This window comes from Equus caballus, chromosome 5 (genome assembly GCF_041296265.1).
Source record: "Equus caballus isolate H_3958 breed thoroughbred chromosome 5, TB-T2T, whole genome shotgun sequence".
NCBI classification, from domain to species: Eukaryota; Metazoa; Chordata; class Mammalia; order Perissodactyla; family Equidae; genus Equus; species Equus caballus.
Window position 1 is genome coordinate 87407609 of NC_091688.1, and position 17191 is coordinate 87424799.

General features: G+C 38.8%; 1 protein-coding gene across 12 annotated transcripts in view; it reads right to left on the bottom strand.

Moving 5' to 3' along the window:
• ADGRL2 (adhesion G protein-coupled receptor L2) overlaps positions 1 to 17191 on the bottom strand; it is a 595411-nt gene that overhangs the window by 483201 nt on the left and 95019 nt on the right. The gene's annotated exons all lie outside the window — the stretch shown is intronic.

The window sequence follows — 17191 nt, forward strand, 5'->3', positions numbered from 1 at the left end:
GAAGTTTTTGAAAAATAAAAATTGAAAAGCCGTCCACTCGAATAGGAAGTATAGGTGTAATAAAATTCATGTCAATAAAGTTTCCTTATCATTAATATTTTTGGGGATTGGTACATTTTTATCAACTGTGTCCAGTACTTTTATTGAAACCCTTTGTCAGCTGTGTTTAATTCTCATAGGGATCACATGAGGTATGCCTCATTGTCTGGTTTTACAGATTTTACAACTCAGAGAATTTAAAAAAACTTTTCATGTCAGGCAGCAAGCAAACAGCGGAGCAGAGAGCTAAACCCAGACCTGTCAGATGCTAAGGCTTATGGGTGGCGAATGCAGTTGCTAGTTGTGCTGATTGTGGTCAGCCATTCTGGAGGCGAAGTAGACTTGTTCATATATTTCATGCTTCTTAGGACAGTTTCAGTTAAAAACTGCTCCAGGTAAGAGATGATATTGATCCTAATTTTTAATACATTTAAATAAATCAGAACGTCAAACTGTCTGCTCATAATCCTCCCCCAACTTAAAACGCACTCCCGTTTTCCACAACCAAACATCCAAAATGTTTGTTTCCTCCAGTTCTACATTCACTAAGGTTCACTCACTTATCCCTCATTCACTCAACTAATATTTATGGTACTTTCATTCTATACCATAGTCTGTTGGTCGTGATACTGTGGCAGCTGCGTGTTGCTGTGATGCTGAAAGCTATGCCACTGGTATTTCAAACATCAGCAGAGTCACCCATCGTGGACAGGTTTCACCAGAGCTTCCAGAACCAGACAGACAAGCAAGAAGGACCTGGCCACCCACTTCTGAAAAAATTGACCATGAAAACCCTATGAATACAGCAGAGCATTGTCTGATAGAACACTGGAAGGTGAGAGGATGGCGCAAAAAGAGCAGGCAGGATTCTGCTCAGCTGTACACGGGTCAATAGGAGTTGGAATGAGTTCAATGGCACCAACATCAGCATTATATACCAGACAGTTTCTAGGCTCTGAAAAAAAATGAAATCTATATGGTAGTGAAGTTTATATTTGGATGAGAGAGAGAGAAAATAAACACACAAAGACATATACACAAGCATAATTACAAGTAAGGTCAAACAGTGATAAACGCAATGAGGAAAAAATGGTGTAAGGACCTATAAAATAATGATAATGAACCTTTATTCAAAATATATTACAAGTGCCAGACACTGATCTAAGTATATTACATAGATTAATTCATTTATTTCTCACAAAACTCTCCTTGGTAGATATTGTATTTGTGGTGGATTGAGGATGGCAGCACATTATTAACTACTCCTCAAATTGAGAGATGGAGTTTAACTCCTTTTCCTTTTAATCTGAGCTGGGCTTGGTGACTTGTTTGATGAATAGAATAGGGCAAAAGAGACAATAGACTAGGTCTGGGCCTAGCTTTTCTGCCTTGTTCTCTTGGAGCTCTGAGCTGCCACGTAAGAAATCAGATGACGGCTTCTATGCTGTGAGAAAGCCCAAACCACATAGAGAGGCCAGGTGTAAATTGAGCCCCCAATGAGCTCCCAGCCTACAATCAGCATGTGAATGAACCACGTTGGCTGGCCAGCCCCCTCAAGCTTTCAAATGACTCCAGTTACTATATGACTACACTAGAATGACAGATCCCAGTGAGAACCACCTAGGGGAGCCTAGTCGACCCACAGAAAAGTAAGAAGGAATAGTAAATAGTCGTTTTAAATCACCAAGTTTTGGGGTGTTTTGTTATGCAGCAATGAATAATTGGAAAAATTATAATCTTCCTTTTATAGAAGAGAAACCAAGGGAAACAAGGGTTAAGTAATTTGCTCGCCAGATGGTAGAATCTGGATTCCAACCCGGGCAGGCTGACCCCCAAGCACCATTTTAAATTCTACCCCACACAGCTTTACCCCTAAAGTGAGGTCAGCATTCCCAGGGTGCCCTGACTAAACTTGGTAGTTGCAGACTAGTAGACATTTCATTTTCTCCATTGAATCACAGTGGTTAAAACTCAGGGCACACTGCCATTGGAATATGATTGCCCAGCAGGATGTTGGGGGGAGGTGTGTGTGTGTGGGGGGCTTTTGCAAAGGGACCTTGTGGTGTCCTTGGCCAGGAAGTATTATGTTGTCCATGACCTTTTGTGGATTGGAATCTTAAGAAAAATAAGGAGGATATGGAGGAGATTGACCTGTGCTAATCTATAATCCTTTCATTGTGTTGTAAAATTATGAGAATTATCCAAGTGAAATACGAAATTGCATGGCATTTTGATTAAAGAAAAGGAGCATGAAGTAATTTTGTTAAAGAGCAAATAATTGTCACAAAACCAAGTTTCTTGGCATACAAATATGTCACATCTCTTGTCTAATCCACAGAACTGATACTCGGATGGGAAAGAAGTAAACGGATGTCTGTAGCATGATAGCAGTAACAGCAAGTCGCTGAGCCAGATGTCCCTTCCTCAGCAAGGAAGGACAGATAAAAGTACAGCGTGCCAAGCAAGCCCACGGACATATTTCCAAAGACGTTTTTCCTTAGGGTATTTACAGTTTAGTGTAGCTGTTTCCATTCCGAAGACTTTGTATACACAACAATAGAACAGCTCATGATAGGTCAAAGGAAAGAACTTTATAGATGCTGCACACCCGCCCCTCCCCCAAGCCTTCTGGGGGAAACTCCTGGTATTCTTGAAACTTTCCTGTCAGACTATATACAATCCAGTGCCTTTTCCAAGCAGGAAATATGATGTTCCAAAGACAACTTGACCTCCTGTTTGAAAATGGGAGTGAGGGGCCAAGGTGGGAAGACAAAACAGGCATGGTCTAAGTATACTTAATTCACAGGCCTGCTCACAAATACAAACAAGCTAATTTTGTTAAGAACACAAGCGAACATTTCACTTAAGACAAAATCCCAATCATTTATTCTCCTCTGGAGTACTTCACATGCATCCTTGAGTTTTTAAAAGTTCAAGTGTTGCATAAAAAAATCAACATAATTACAGAAAGCAGTCCTTCAACAAGAATATCCTGTTTTGTTTCCTGGGTACTCACTGGGGTAGCTCATCTGAATCCTTGACAACATCCAACTCCAAGAACACATCAGGACCGCTTGCTGATCTTGGTTTGTACGTACAGCTTCTCAGCAGTAGGGTTGTTGGCCCCAAAGTGTAAGCCGACAATCGCCCTATTGTTTACTTTCCAGTCAGAAAAGTGATGCTGCTTTTCTTCACTGTGTCTGGTTCTCCATAATCCTAACAGTCATGTTCACTCAGCGGTAAGCCCAAATATATGTTTCCCAGAGGAGATTCAAATACAAGAGACAGATTAGCATCTGTGGCTTGATGCAATCTGTGACAGAGTCAATAGATTGAACAGTAACAAACCTTTGAAAGGGTGGTCAGTATTAAATTATTTGCTAAAGGATAATTTCGTTCCTGAGGTGGAAAAAAATTAGCAATAACTTTTGGGCAGTAAAGACACTGGCTGAGGGCTAATACAACACCCCAAACCTCCTGCCCTCTCGGCATTTCATTCTGCGTAAAGGGAAGAAAAAAGCCCAATTGTGTGCTGATGAATTAGAAAACTTCATGAACATTCAAGAAATACACATGCCACTACAAATTAACCATTAGCAGGGCAAGGTATTCATCCTTTCTGTCAGATTCTGTGGGAAGTATGCCTTATTAGCATGGACGCCCAAAGAAGTAATATATCAGTCCATGTTCACTTATCCTACAAAAAAAGAACAGGCAATCTCAGTTCTGGAAAAAGAAATCGCATTGTTCTTCTTGTCCCCGTTTCGATCCTAAAACTGAAAATCACCAAATGAAGTCCCATTTCCTCTCGGCTTCCAGTTTGTCTCTGTGTTTACTGTGGAATGCGGCTTTGCATTTTAAATCAATGCCATCATACCCCTGAAAGTGATCACACAGCTGCTAATTCTGTCTCCAGTCTCCACCCCTCCCCTACGGTGCAACTTTGAATTTGAATGGGACCAGAAGATTCTCTGGGGGCCACGTATGTGGCCCTTGAGAAGCGGCCCCTCAACCGCTTCCAGCTGGTTTCCTGGCATGTTTCATGGGGATTTGCGGTGAGTGGCAGCTCTGGAATCACTTTTCATTCTGTCAGGTTGTGGTTGGGCTTAGTGGGTTTCTTTGTTAGACTGGCCACTACTAGTCAATTCCCTTGAAAATATCTGGTTTTCTCTTTTTCCCTTAAAGAAAAAAAAAAAACAGCTTCAGACTCCCCACCCTATCCCCAAAATACAAACACAAAACAAACACGGATATCCCTTGGAAATCCTGGGGGAAGCGAGGGAAGGGGGAAAAGCCCAGATGTTCTCAACATCCCAATTTAATTTTGATGTCAGACTATAAAAGATCTTGGAAGGGCCCCATTTTCTGTACCTGTTCTGCTGACCTGCTGTTTTATGAAAGAATCAGGTATAAATTTTACGACCGCTTTTTCATGTTAAAACAAAATAAAATAAACCAAACATCTAAAATGTGCATTTTTGGAGTACAGAGTTTCTTTTTCTTTCAGAATAAACCTGGAAAGTAGGAAGTAGGTACAGAAATTAGTAAAACAAAACAAACCAACACTTAGGAGTGAGTTAGGATGGAGTTTTCCATGGACACAGAGAGATTTGGCACTTTCAACACACGTCGTCTTAAGCCAGGGCTTAACAGAGTTTTGTATTTCATGAATTAGTTTGGGGAGGAAAAAAGAGAACAACGTAAGGTTGCCAACATTTTATATTGCCAAGTTACGCCATTGAAAAAAAACCAACTAGCATTGAAATCTTACATCATTTCTTAAAAGAAAGGACATGCTAACATCAGTGAGGGGTGAGAGAAGGAGGAAAGCCAGAGTCTCAGCATGCAAGACAGCCTTTGCAAGAATGAAGAGTTGGCAACGTTTACCCTGACATGCCACAAAGGCCTTCCGAAGCAGCCAGTTCCTGAAACCCGCCAAGCGCCTTCCCACCTCACTGCCTTTACGCCAGCCGTTCCTCTGACTGGAAATCTATTCCCTGGGACGTTGGCAGAGCCCTCCACTCAGATGGAACCACAAGAGGCAGGCTTCCCTAACCATGCCACTTAAAGTCCCTCTCCGCAGACCCCGTGCCGACTGACTCTCCCCTGCCCACTCCCATTCCTCTCCATTATTTCCCTACCTTCCTTTAGTTTTCATCAAGCCCTTGTTAGCACTTGTGACTACCTGGCTGTGTGTTCTTCGTTTGCTAATTATCAATCTCCTCCATTACAATATAAAGTCCATGAGGTCATGGGCTTCACAGCCTTTGTTGACCTCTTTTTCTCCACTACCCCAAACACTGCCTGGCACGCGGGAGGCAACAATACATATCTGTTCCATTTACATATATTTATAATTACATACGGCTTATTTTTCTCATTTTAGTGTGCACTGTTTGGCCTATGGAAACCACTGTTTTCAGAAGGAGACTGAAGAGTCCCTTAGGCATAGATCCAGGCACAAGGGAAGGAGGGACACATTTGGTGCCTGCGTTCTTTACTGCAACTGATTTCCAAGCGCAGGAGTGAGAGAGTCTTGTTTCTTAGGACTGGCAACGACCCGACCCCAGAGTAGGCTGCAATTCTCCCGACCGCTGACTTAGGGACAAGAAATATTCCGACCTCAGGTAGGATGTACTCACACCCGCTTCCTCCCCGCCTCCCCAATTACTGAATCCGATAGATTAGGCGATAGATTAGGCAGTGGCTTGTCGGCTTCCTGGCTCTTTACACCTCTTGAATTGTGTATGTAATTTTCTTAAACAACAAAAGAATGTTTATCTACTATTAGAGCGCAAACAGCTATTGGAGAAAAAAAAAGTAACAATAGCAACTAGGTGACAGCACAGTTCACTCTTCTCTCTCACAATTATTCACTGGGAAGTGGTGGAACCGGGCAGTCAGGTCCTCAGACAGGCCTTAGGACCAAGAAAAGTGGGTCCTTGTAGAAAAAGCTGTTTTCCAACTGCAGATGGGTAGTTCACAAATAGGGATAATAGGTTTCAAAAGTGTATATTCCAAATTTTTGTAGCATTTGGGGTCCTAGATAGGTGGTTCAGGTTTTTTCCTGAAAAATATCATTTCTAGAAATATGTGGCTCATTTTGGTACGGATTTTTTTGTGTGTGAGGAAGAGTGGCCCTGAGCTAACATCTGTGCCAGTCTCCCTTTATTTTACATGGGATGCTGCCACAGCATGGCTTGACTGAGAGGTGCTAGGTCCTCGGCCAGGATCCGAACCTGTGAACCCCAGGCCTCTGAAGCAGAGTGTGCGAACTTAACCACTATGCCGGCAGGACCCCCTGGCAGGGAATTCTTTTTCCCCTAAAAAATAGAGAATGAGTCCAAATGTACCTGATGCAGGTTTCCCACAGATTTATTTATTTATTTTTAAAATTCGGGTCCGATATCTGCCCTTGCTGCCACACTTCTGAGAAGTAGTAACATGTAGTAACAAAATGGTGTACAAATAAGTGAGACCTGACAACAGGTCAAGAAAATGAGAGTTTAGAGTACATACATGCATGTTTGTGTTATGCATATATATGATAGGGTTAGCATTTATTGGTTACTATAATAATGATGATGAAATTTCAAATGGAAAGTGCAAAAGTGTAGATCTTTTAAAGTTCCCTTTCTCTCTCTCTGCCTCTCTCTCTCTCATTCCTTTATGCTATGGAATGGACTGGAGCTGGGGAATTTAGAAAGCCTCTGCTGATTAATCCATCATATTCTGACAACTAAATTCCCAGAAACAGAGTATTTGACTTTCACACAAAGTGATGTTTGACTGGAATCTTTCAAGTCCAAGCCTATGAAGTACTGAGAGGAGGACAGCCCCATAGTGGGTCCTCAAATAATGGAAGCTTCTGGTCTTCTTATTAATTGCCCCATTAAGAAACCAAGAATTTCCATGTCAGACCAGCCAATTCTACCATCTGAATACCATCTCAACTGCTATGTCAGAGAATGTTTTGTAAGAAGTACAGACTGACGGCAGTTGGGCAGACATTCACACTCAAGGATAAGAATAAAAATGTTAAGTGGTTTTAAAAAAATCAGCAAAGTGAGATTTGGGGCCATCCTCAGCCCATGAACTTGTCTTAGTTTAGGATTGTATATCACGAAGATTAAAACTAAAGCCAAAGCTTAACTTCATTGATATTTGAAATGAAAATGTTCATTTACTTTTCAAAACTGCCCCGACACAATGATAGAGGCAGTTATTTTTGGTAAAAATGGATTGTGGACAGAGGAGCTGGCGAAAATGCTCTTAAGTATTCACGTAGGACAAAAACCTTCCTGGCACTAAGAAGTCTCAATTGGTTTTTCAGCTGCGCTGTGGTTTATTGTGTGCTTTAAATCAGCTCTAAGACTATGCTACATTCCATTGTGTCTGTTAGAAAATCATTATGGTGCAATTAAAAGCACTGTTGTTTCACAGACGAACATGGAATTTTCCTCCGTGTCTGACGGCTGCGCACTTCCTCCATGCCTCTTGTGGTTATCTCCACTTGCGATGGTCAAGAGATACAGCTGTCGGGAAAGCACTCAACAGATGGCAGTTGCGGGGTGATGCTTCATCCATTTTTGGATGCTCTCTGACACCCGACCTCGGGACTTCCATAAATGCTGGTGTGCAACTGACGCCTTTCAAGCAAGATGGGTCTGGAATGTTCAGTGACAAAATTCATCTTCCTCCAGAAATGAAGAGAAATTGAAGTGTCCTTACAAAATGAAATGTGCAATATAATACTAAAACGTATTGTCCTTGGAAACTTTGTAGCTGTTATAGATAAGAACAACTAACTAGATAGAGAGCCTGATACATCGGTAGACCACTTTTTCTTCAGGAGGAGAGCGGGGTGAGATCAATCAGTTCTTTCATTTTTGTAAAGCTCTTTAAAGATTGGCTTTATATTTTTTAAAAAGAGTGATTTACCCTTGGCTTCAGTAATGACATGACTTGTCAAATGACATAATCTGTGATGAAATTAGTCTAAGTGGTTTAAGAATTAATTAAGTGGTTTCTTTTAACATTTCAGGTAGCATTTTAACACGAAACGCTTAACCTTCTGTCTTCGTTATTTATACAGTACATATACGTGTATAACATTATTATGGGAATAAAAAAATAAGAGGAAGTTGATCGACAAAGATGCAGAACGATGCACCGAACAGGGCCTGTAATTCTGCTAGATTATTCAGTATTCAGTGTCAGAATTACAGATTCTGTATGACTGACTTATTTCTTCCTCTCAGTTACACAAACCCTTTCAGGTTCTAAAGTGTCAGTTCTGTCCAGTGAGCATTCTGGGCTCTCTGGATGTAGATATTTTAACACAATGACAAGACAGTATTGGATAATAGGAATATGTCCTGTTTCTATGCCCTGGACAGTGTCCTGGGCATGCCTACCTGCCAGCTCAATCCACCCTTCAATGCCGGGAAATAAGACTCCGTTATCTTTAGTCTGATCTGAGTGTGAGTAGAGGCTACACAATCTTAAAAGCAGCCAACATGGGGAGAACCATGTCCCATGGCGTTAAGTTTAACTTTGTCAAAATTGTTGTCTTTCCTTTTACCTGTTAGCAAAATCATGTCCAGTAGTTCACAAAGATTTATATTTCTTCTAAAACATGACACTCTGACATTTTCTGTTTGTCTATTCATGTCCCAGAAGAGGTAACCATGTACTATATATGTTTTCCATTAATATATTTGCAAGTTGGCCTCACTGGTTGATCTCTGAAAGATTTCCAGTGGATAAAACATGTGGAGTGAGAAGCTATAAAAAGGAGTCTTTTTAGTAAATGCATAGCAGGTCAGCAAACAGAGAGAGGCTTCAGAAACGTGATAAACTACATGGTATAGTTTTGAAACACATTATATGTGTTTTGGAGCAAAAACATTTCATTTATGCTAAGAGCTTAATATGTGTCAGGTATTATGATAAGTCCTTTACGTATTTTATTTTATTTTATTCTTACACATGTGTGAGATTGGTGTTATTATTCCCATTATACTAATGAGAAAATGGTGGTACAGAGCAGATAAATAATTTGTCTAACGTCACAATAAGGTGGTCTTCGAGGTCCTTATGATTTCCTATAAGAGTATAATTGTTTCTTCCTTAAACAAAATACGACTTTGTGCATATAAGATATTCCACGATATTTCTACTGGATGTAGGAGCTAATTAATAAAGCAATTAAAAGATAGTTTCATTTTTATAAGGAAACGCATCTTAATAGCTTTAAAAATAATACAATTTCTGTAAAAAAGCAGTTTGATGGATATAAAAATGTGTTCTTTTGAAGGATTCACGTATTTTTATAATAAGTAGAGTGTTAGTAAACAATCTTTTCCTCAAAATTGCATTTGTTTTGTGATTGATATAAGGATAATTTTACATCCTTTAATAGAAATTAAAAGAAAATTCTTCCTTTCATCTGTTGAGTGAAATGAATCTGTAAGTAAAAGTATTAAGAAAATTTTAGAGACCCTCTTTCTATTGTCTATAGAAGGTAATCTGTTCCCGGCTGAGACAAGTGTGGGAATGACATGACAGGATACACTCTCAAAATAAGCATAGTATAAAAATGATTGAAAGAATATATTCTATGCAATAAACTTTATGTTTTCTCCCCAAATTTTGAAAGTAGCAACCCTTGAAGTCTGTCTTACACCGAAGGGAGACGACTAATTGAAAACCTAAAAGTGAATCCTAGATTTTCATTTGTTTCTTTATTCCAGGACTATATATTCAGGAGAGGAGGAAAGAATCTGCCGTTGAGATGCTCCGTATTTACCTCCAGTATCTTGCCAGGATGCGGGCATCTAGCGTGACACCATAATGACAGCTCAAACGCTTACGTGGACAAGACAAACCCACAGTGGAGCTAAAACACCATGAGAGCATGTGCGGCAGGAAGATAAAAAAAGAACATTGTCCTATGGTAACTGCTGGCACTTGTGTATATATTACTATAAATCGAAGCCATGCAGGGAGTAAGAGATTAGAGCTATAATTGCCATTTGAGATTATTCTGCCACCTAATTCAAGTCGATGAGAAGGGTCTAATTTCTGTAACAGTCCTGAAGGCTTACTTTATGGCATCCACGATTGTACAGTTTTAGTTTTGAATCAGTATGAGTTTTATCTCTACTTATGATGCTCCCATCCCCATAAGTAAGAGGGGGATCAATAGTAAAAGGAAACCAGCAAATTGTAGGCTTTGCAATACATCTAAGGTATTAGATGGACATAATTTAAACAGTTGTTTTTCTTTTCCTGAGGAATAAACATATAATAGGAGAAAAAATGAGGTTCTAAAGGGCTTATGCCTTCCTAAATATTTTATAGCTGTGTTAAATGCAGTGTTGCTCTGTAGCTCCATGGCCGAATGTGTGCTGATGATCATTTGCTCACCAACTGAAAACCCAAAAGCTGCTACTTGAGGTTTTTCATGCGGTTTTAGCCTTGGCCCTTCTGTCAGTGTTTCACTGCATGATTGTAAAGAGCAACTCTTTGCATGTGAGAAGACAGATGCTCATGATTTAAGCAAGGAAATGCACCACAGTACTTTTACTCAGCTGATATTTAATGATTTACCATTTAATGTAGTTCATCTTTCATAACCCCGAGTTCAAACAGAAGCAGCTGCTATTAGGGATGCAATAATATCGAGCTTCCCACCAACGACCTAGGAGAGCTTCTTTTGTAGTTTTAGCTGCTGGCCCCATCTGGCCTTTCCCCTAAGCATGACAACTGACAGAGAGAAACAGTTTACTTCCCGTCAGTGGAGGCCTGGACAGAATGTATAATTATGCCAGCTAAAGATTTTCAAATCAAAACTCCTTGTGTTAACATCACTCTGCAATGTCGGAGGACAAAACAATGCACTTTATCTCATTATCAGAAGAACACTGAGAAAACTCAGAAAACATATGGAAGATCATGCTGAGCTAAAATCAATTCAATGGGTAGAAGGGTCCCTGATTTCATAACTGGAAGATAAACTCATTTTCTTATAATTTCTATTTTCTTTTATTAGTGTAGGAGCTTTTTGGTAAGGTGTTTGAAAATCTTTCCTCTTATTTTAGAAGATATTGTGATAGATAGAGATACAGATATTTAGATGGATGGATTGTTAGATAGGTAGATAGAAAGTACTTTAAAAAGTATCTTTCAAAAACTGAAGCATAAGAGGGCTGGCCCCGTGGCTGAGTGGTTGGGTTCGCGTGCTCCGCTGCAGGCGGCCCAATGTTTCGTTGGTTCGAATCCTGGGCGCGGACATGGCACTGCTCATCAAACCACGCTGAGGCAGCATCCCACATGCCACAACTAGAGGGACCCACAACGAAGAATATACAACTATGTACTGGGGGGCTTTGGGGAGAAAAAAGGAAAAAAATAAAATCTTTAAAAAAAAAAAACTGAACATAAGAGCTAGACATCTAATGAGATTGAAATCTTTTGGAGGAAGAATGATATCGAATATGCTGATGAGAATTGCGGTATAAATGTTATCAAATAGAATACTTTAAATACATCTTTCCTGTTTAAAGCGTTATCTAATTTAATAATCTGTTTTCACTTTGACATTATTGGTAAGCGATTGAAAAGCAGGTAAATATTCTAGGTTGCCTCTCTTTTTCCTGTTTTTCTTCCCTTTGGGTAAAATTCTAGCATCCATAAATTGAAGATTTACAAGGGAAAAAGAGGATTCTGAATTTTCGCTACAATTACAGGCCTACCAGACAAGAACTCTTGCCTAGTGATGGCTATATCTAATCCCTTGACTGCTTATGGTAGACCAAGAAGATTTTCCTTTTCAGTGATATATTCTTAAAAGACAATAAAGGCAATTAGACCTTCACTGTGAGATGTTTTCACAGTGAGAAACATACTTTTGTGTGCCCCTTTGATGGGATTAGATTGACTACAACTACTGCGTGGGTCCCCTCTACCCACTGAAACATTTTTCATTTACAAAGCCAGAGTCAAGTCTTTCCTCAGGGGATTTTCCTATTTAAAGATTTCTTTTTTTAAGCTTTGCCCATGGTTCAGAAGTATTTGTATATGCCTCTATGCATCATTTGAAAATACTGTCCTAGAGATATTTATGCATTTTCCAAAGTTTGATGATGCTTAGTATTTCGGATTTGTCATTTGGCATGTAAATAGATAATTTGCATAACATTTGTAATTATGCAATTATGACATTTGAAAAGATAAAGAAGACTTTCTCACTGAGGTTGCTGAAAAGGAAACAGTCATAAGTGTAAATGTGCTTTACCATTGTAAAGTTGTGGATAGAAAGTTTCTTTGTCTACTTTTGAGGCGGAATTCCCCTGCCCGGTCCACTACTGGTCCAGGGCATAAGATTCCTGGATTTGCAGCCTCATCATTATTTGTGGAGAACACTTTTCAATTGTTTACTTATTTGTAGCATCTTACAGAATTTCTTGTAGGGAAATGGATACATTAATGCAGGAAATTGGGCCCAAATTACCACGATTTCATTTTAAAAGGAATGATCAAAGTATAGATTCTATTTTAACTGGGAACTGTTTAGTTAAGTTGCCACAAATTGGAAAGCAGGTAGAAATGTATCCACCTCAACATTTAGAAAGTTTGATCTGGAATCCTGTCCAAATTCATTCTGTGAAAGTTAACATGAGCGGAGCCGTATTAAAATAGAGCCAGAGCAGCCAGTTCAGAGGAATTGCCTGGTGCGTCTTGCTATCTTCCAAACTGGATCAAACTGCTAACATTCCAAGAAGTCGGTAAGAACAAGAATATCCTGTTTGTAAGGACTGGTAAAATTGGACCTTGCCGATGATCGAATCACTAACCCATCAGTGAAGTAGAAATCTGGTCTTTTGCCTGATGAGCAAATCTCAAGCCAGTCTACGAAGTACAAACCTAGCCTCATCTCATCCAGCACCAGTGACCGCTTCTTTAATACAACTGACTTCACCTTCCTCCTTTTTTCCCATAAAAACTCTGAGTCCCTCTCTTGTAGGTGGAGCATCACTCGGGTTTCTCCCTGAGTCTGTGCTCCCCAAATTGCAATTCTTTGATCCCAAATAAATGCTTTGCCTTTTGAACTGGTTTCTGATTTTTATAGGTTGACAATTCTTTCAGCATGAATACAGACAGATATTTTATGAGATTTTTATTTCCCTATTTGCTCAATTCCAAGATTTATAGGAGTTCTAATTTGAACCATGGCAGAAATGCCACCACAGAAACAGTGGGGGGTTTTCTCCACAAAATTTTATGATAATTGTTTCCAGGCCCCAGGGCAAATTATCATGTGGAAGTATGTCTTTTAAAATGGTGTTTCAAGTTTATTTAGCCTTTTAGACTTTCAAAATAAAAATCTATTTTTTTTGTTTGTTTTTAGAGGGGGAGATATTCTGCTTCATTCTATTTTTATCAGCCTTAGAGTATTTGTTGGGTAGCTATTGTTGGACACTATGTTTTCACAAATAGCGAGAACAGATTTCAGTCTTCAGTGAGCTGGATTATTCAGGTGAAAGTGGTTAGGGCACTCAATGAAAGGGGAACATTTCCCAATTGTTTATTACTAAGAGCTATTTCCAAGTGAGCCTCTTAAAATAAGTTCTTAAAAAGGACAGAAAAAAATAAAAGTAAATATGATATTGTTTTGCAAAGAAAGGGTCTAAACGGTGCCAAACTTGGCAGGAGGTGGCCGTTAGGATTAATATCATCTGAAATCTAACTCAGCGTGGGGACTATCGTCTTATCTAAAAAAAATTACCAGATCACACATGACAATATTCAAATTAGAAAAGGTTAGAAATATATCATATCTTCCCAAAGAAATGATCTATCAACCTTCGAAGTAAGAAAACCATGTCTGGAACTCAAATCACGAAATAACAAGCCAACATTTCTGTGTGAGAATGATAGACCGTAATATAACAAATAGAGAGGCTGGTCACAGATTTTCTGTCTACACTGATCTTAAATAATGTCACCGTGTTCACAACCCATGACATGTGCCATATTACTAAAGGACTTGTGGAGAGAAATAATCTGTTCAAAGAGGTTGAAGTATACAGGAAGGAAAATAGATCTTACTTCTTTTATCTACTCTCTTCTAAAGTCATAGGAAAAACTCGTATTGGGACCTAATGGAATATTTTAAGGCAAAATTACAAAGGAACACGTTAAAGAAAAGCACCTAGCGGAGACTTCTGAAAATTATTTTGTAAAAGAATAGTCAAAGTTAATGACCAAAAGTCCATGATTTTCATCATAATGAATTGCCAATTTAAAATTGAATAATGGCAACTGAAGTATTTTTCTTATCATTAAAATGTGAGTTTTTTAAAAAATCACATTTAATACTCCTCATTTATCCCTACCCCTTTTAGAGTGACAAAAATATCCTACAGTACTCCCCATGGGTTACAACAGATTCTGTTGTACTTATAAAATGCAATTCAGGAAAATTTAAATTCATTTTATACAAACAAAATAATGAGGAAGCAAAAGAAGATGTTTGTTGTACCCAGAATAAAACATTGCATGAAAAGAAAAACCTCTTTAATTCTTCAGGCAGTCATTTCTAGTGCATGTACTGAAGACCACTTGCCTGAGAATTACCTGGGAAACTTGTTAGAAATGCTGCCTATTCCTGGGCTCTATGCCAGATCTACTGAGCCTGATTCCAGGGGAATGAAATTCAGAACCTGTTTTACTACATACATAGTCACAGATGCTTCTGAAACATGGACGACTTTCAGAATCACTCTCTTAAAGACAAATCTTTAGCCTATACAATCAGTGAAGATCACTGGCCAAATCGACGTAAACCTGTGGAATTAGCTTAACTCTGAAACATGTGGAATCAAGAGAAGATGAATATTTTCTGTTGCGTCTTTGTGTTTTGTAGAGTATCTCGCACATGGTAGGCGCTCAACCAATATATGTTAAATGAATGTATAAATGGAATTTTATCCATTACGCAAAGATAAATATCATTTGGATGTAAAATATCCATATTAGAATAGGAAATCACAATTGGGAATTTTCAAAGGAAACTGATTATTTTAACTCCTATATATATATAATACTATTTGGAATATAGAAGGTAAATAAGTAATTTAAGTTACAGAGGAGGTAATAACAGGAGGACAAGGGGACAAGCTTAGGAAGAACATAAAGCAAGTCCCTGCTAAGATAAGAGACAGCGATGTTGAATTTACAAGCCATTACTTTTTCGTCTTTAACTTTTAATATTTTTAAGCAGTAAGGTTGTTTAGGGTAAGCACAGTACAGTTCCTGTATTTATAGATAAAATTATTAACACTAAAAACAAAATCAAGAATATGAATGTTCTTACCCTTATATATTTGCTGAAAGTAATTTTCCTTCCATTTTAGCAAGGAGAAAAATGAGAAACTTGTTTTTACATGTTTATTCCTTTATTCACTCAGCAAATACTTATTGATTGCCTACTCTGTTCATACTTAAATAAGATATGGTCCTTGGCTGTGAAAAGCTCGTAGCCCAAAATATTGAGAGAAATGGCTAAATTAAAAAAAGGGATAATGGCAGATACAGGTCTATAAACATTTTGTGCCATATGTTATAGATGATCAGTAGTGTATCAGGGACTACACTTTTCTTCCTTAAACCTCTGTCATGAATCAGCTTGGAGACCACATAATTTAACAGGTAAATACATACTTGAAGTACTTGAGGGTGAAGGTCAGGACTAGCTGCAGGTAGGCTGCCTCCATTGGTATTTCAGTGCTAGCCCAGAAGGAAACATTCTCCTTTTTATCACAGATGGTTACCCACTGAAGTCAGATGCTCTGATTCGGGTCATACTCGTTGGGAGTATTTGTGAGCAAAGGGCATTAGCATTTACATCTAATTCTTTCTTTGTTGAAGTGAGATGTCATAAGCTTAATAAACACTTAGTCAAGTGTTTACAGACCGTCATTAAGAGCGGCTTCTCGTATCTTTGTTAGGGACACCTCCTTCCCCACTATTGTTAAACCGGGTGTATCTACATCCGTTTCTTTTGTAATAATCTGTTTAGCTTCTTTACTGGTTTTGTCTACTTAATTAATGGACTAGCCCCTGACTATTGAGGCCACTATTATGTTAATTTTCACAAAGAGATTATATAAAGACACACATTGATGTCTCTTAAGAATGTGACGGGTAGATGAAGGTATTTGGCAATACTTGAAATCTGCAAGTCATTAAAAATTCTTCCACGATATTACTAATTTGTTTGTAATAGCTTTCTAATTGCAGCATATAAACAAAGACAAATGTGGGAAGGACTGCATGTAAAAAATATCCATCTTGTCTTTTCTGGTTAAAACAATGATAATTACTACTTCTGGTACAGTTGAAATAAGGGTAGAAAGCTCTATCTGTGCCCTTGGTTGACAAACTTCTAACGTTTGGGTGCCTTTTCTGAAAGGCACTCTTCCTTTATAAAATGTTTGTTGTCAGTTGGTGGCTTTGTGTAGTCTAGGAGAAATCACAGAGATGCAGGTGCCTTATGAATAACCAGATGGGAAAAGGAAGATGATCAGACTTCCTCCTAGACCCTATGAGTCAAATAGGAATGACAAAAGATTTTCCTTTGAAACGGTAGGGAGAGTGAAACAGAATTTTAAAATGTCCTGTATACAAATGACGATAATGCCTTACATAAGCCTCTTTCTTAAAGACATGAAACCTGTTTTCTAGAGCTTTTCCCATCGCCAAAGTACAGCCAGAGTCTGCGATTAGACTCAGCAGCTGTTTAACAGTGCCAGAAACACTTATGAACCTCCAAATCGTTTCCTTCAAGCAAAATAATACTCTCCAAAGAGCGAACTCCAAGTTCATTCAGCACTGACTCAGAGGGAAGAGTGCCACCTATTGAATCACGGCCTCAGTATTCACAGCACCTGACGGGTCCTCCCAGGCTCCCTTCCATCCACCCACTAGCACATCCTGCTTCCCTCAGAGGGCTGGATGTAATAATAACGCTCTGAGGTGGTCTGAAGTTCACGTGTAAGCGTGCTCATATCACGCTCCATAATTTGAAGAAAACACATGCATTTTAATCAGTTTTTAAAACAACCAGGCCTCTCTTCTCATTTAC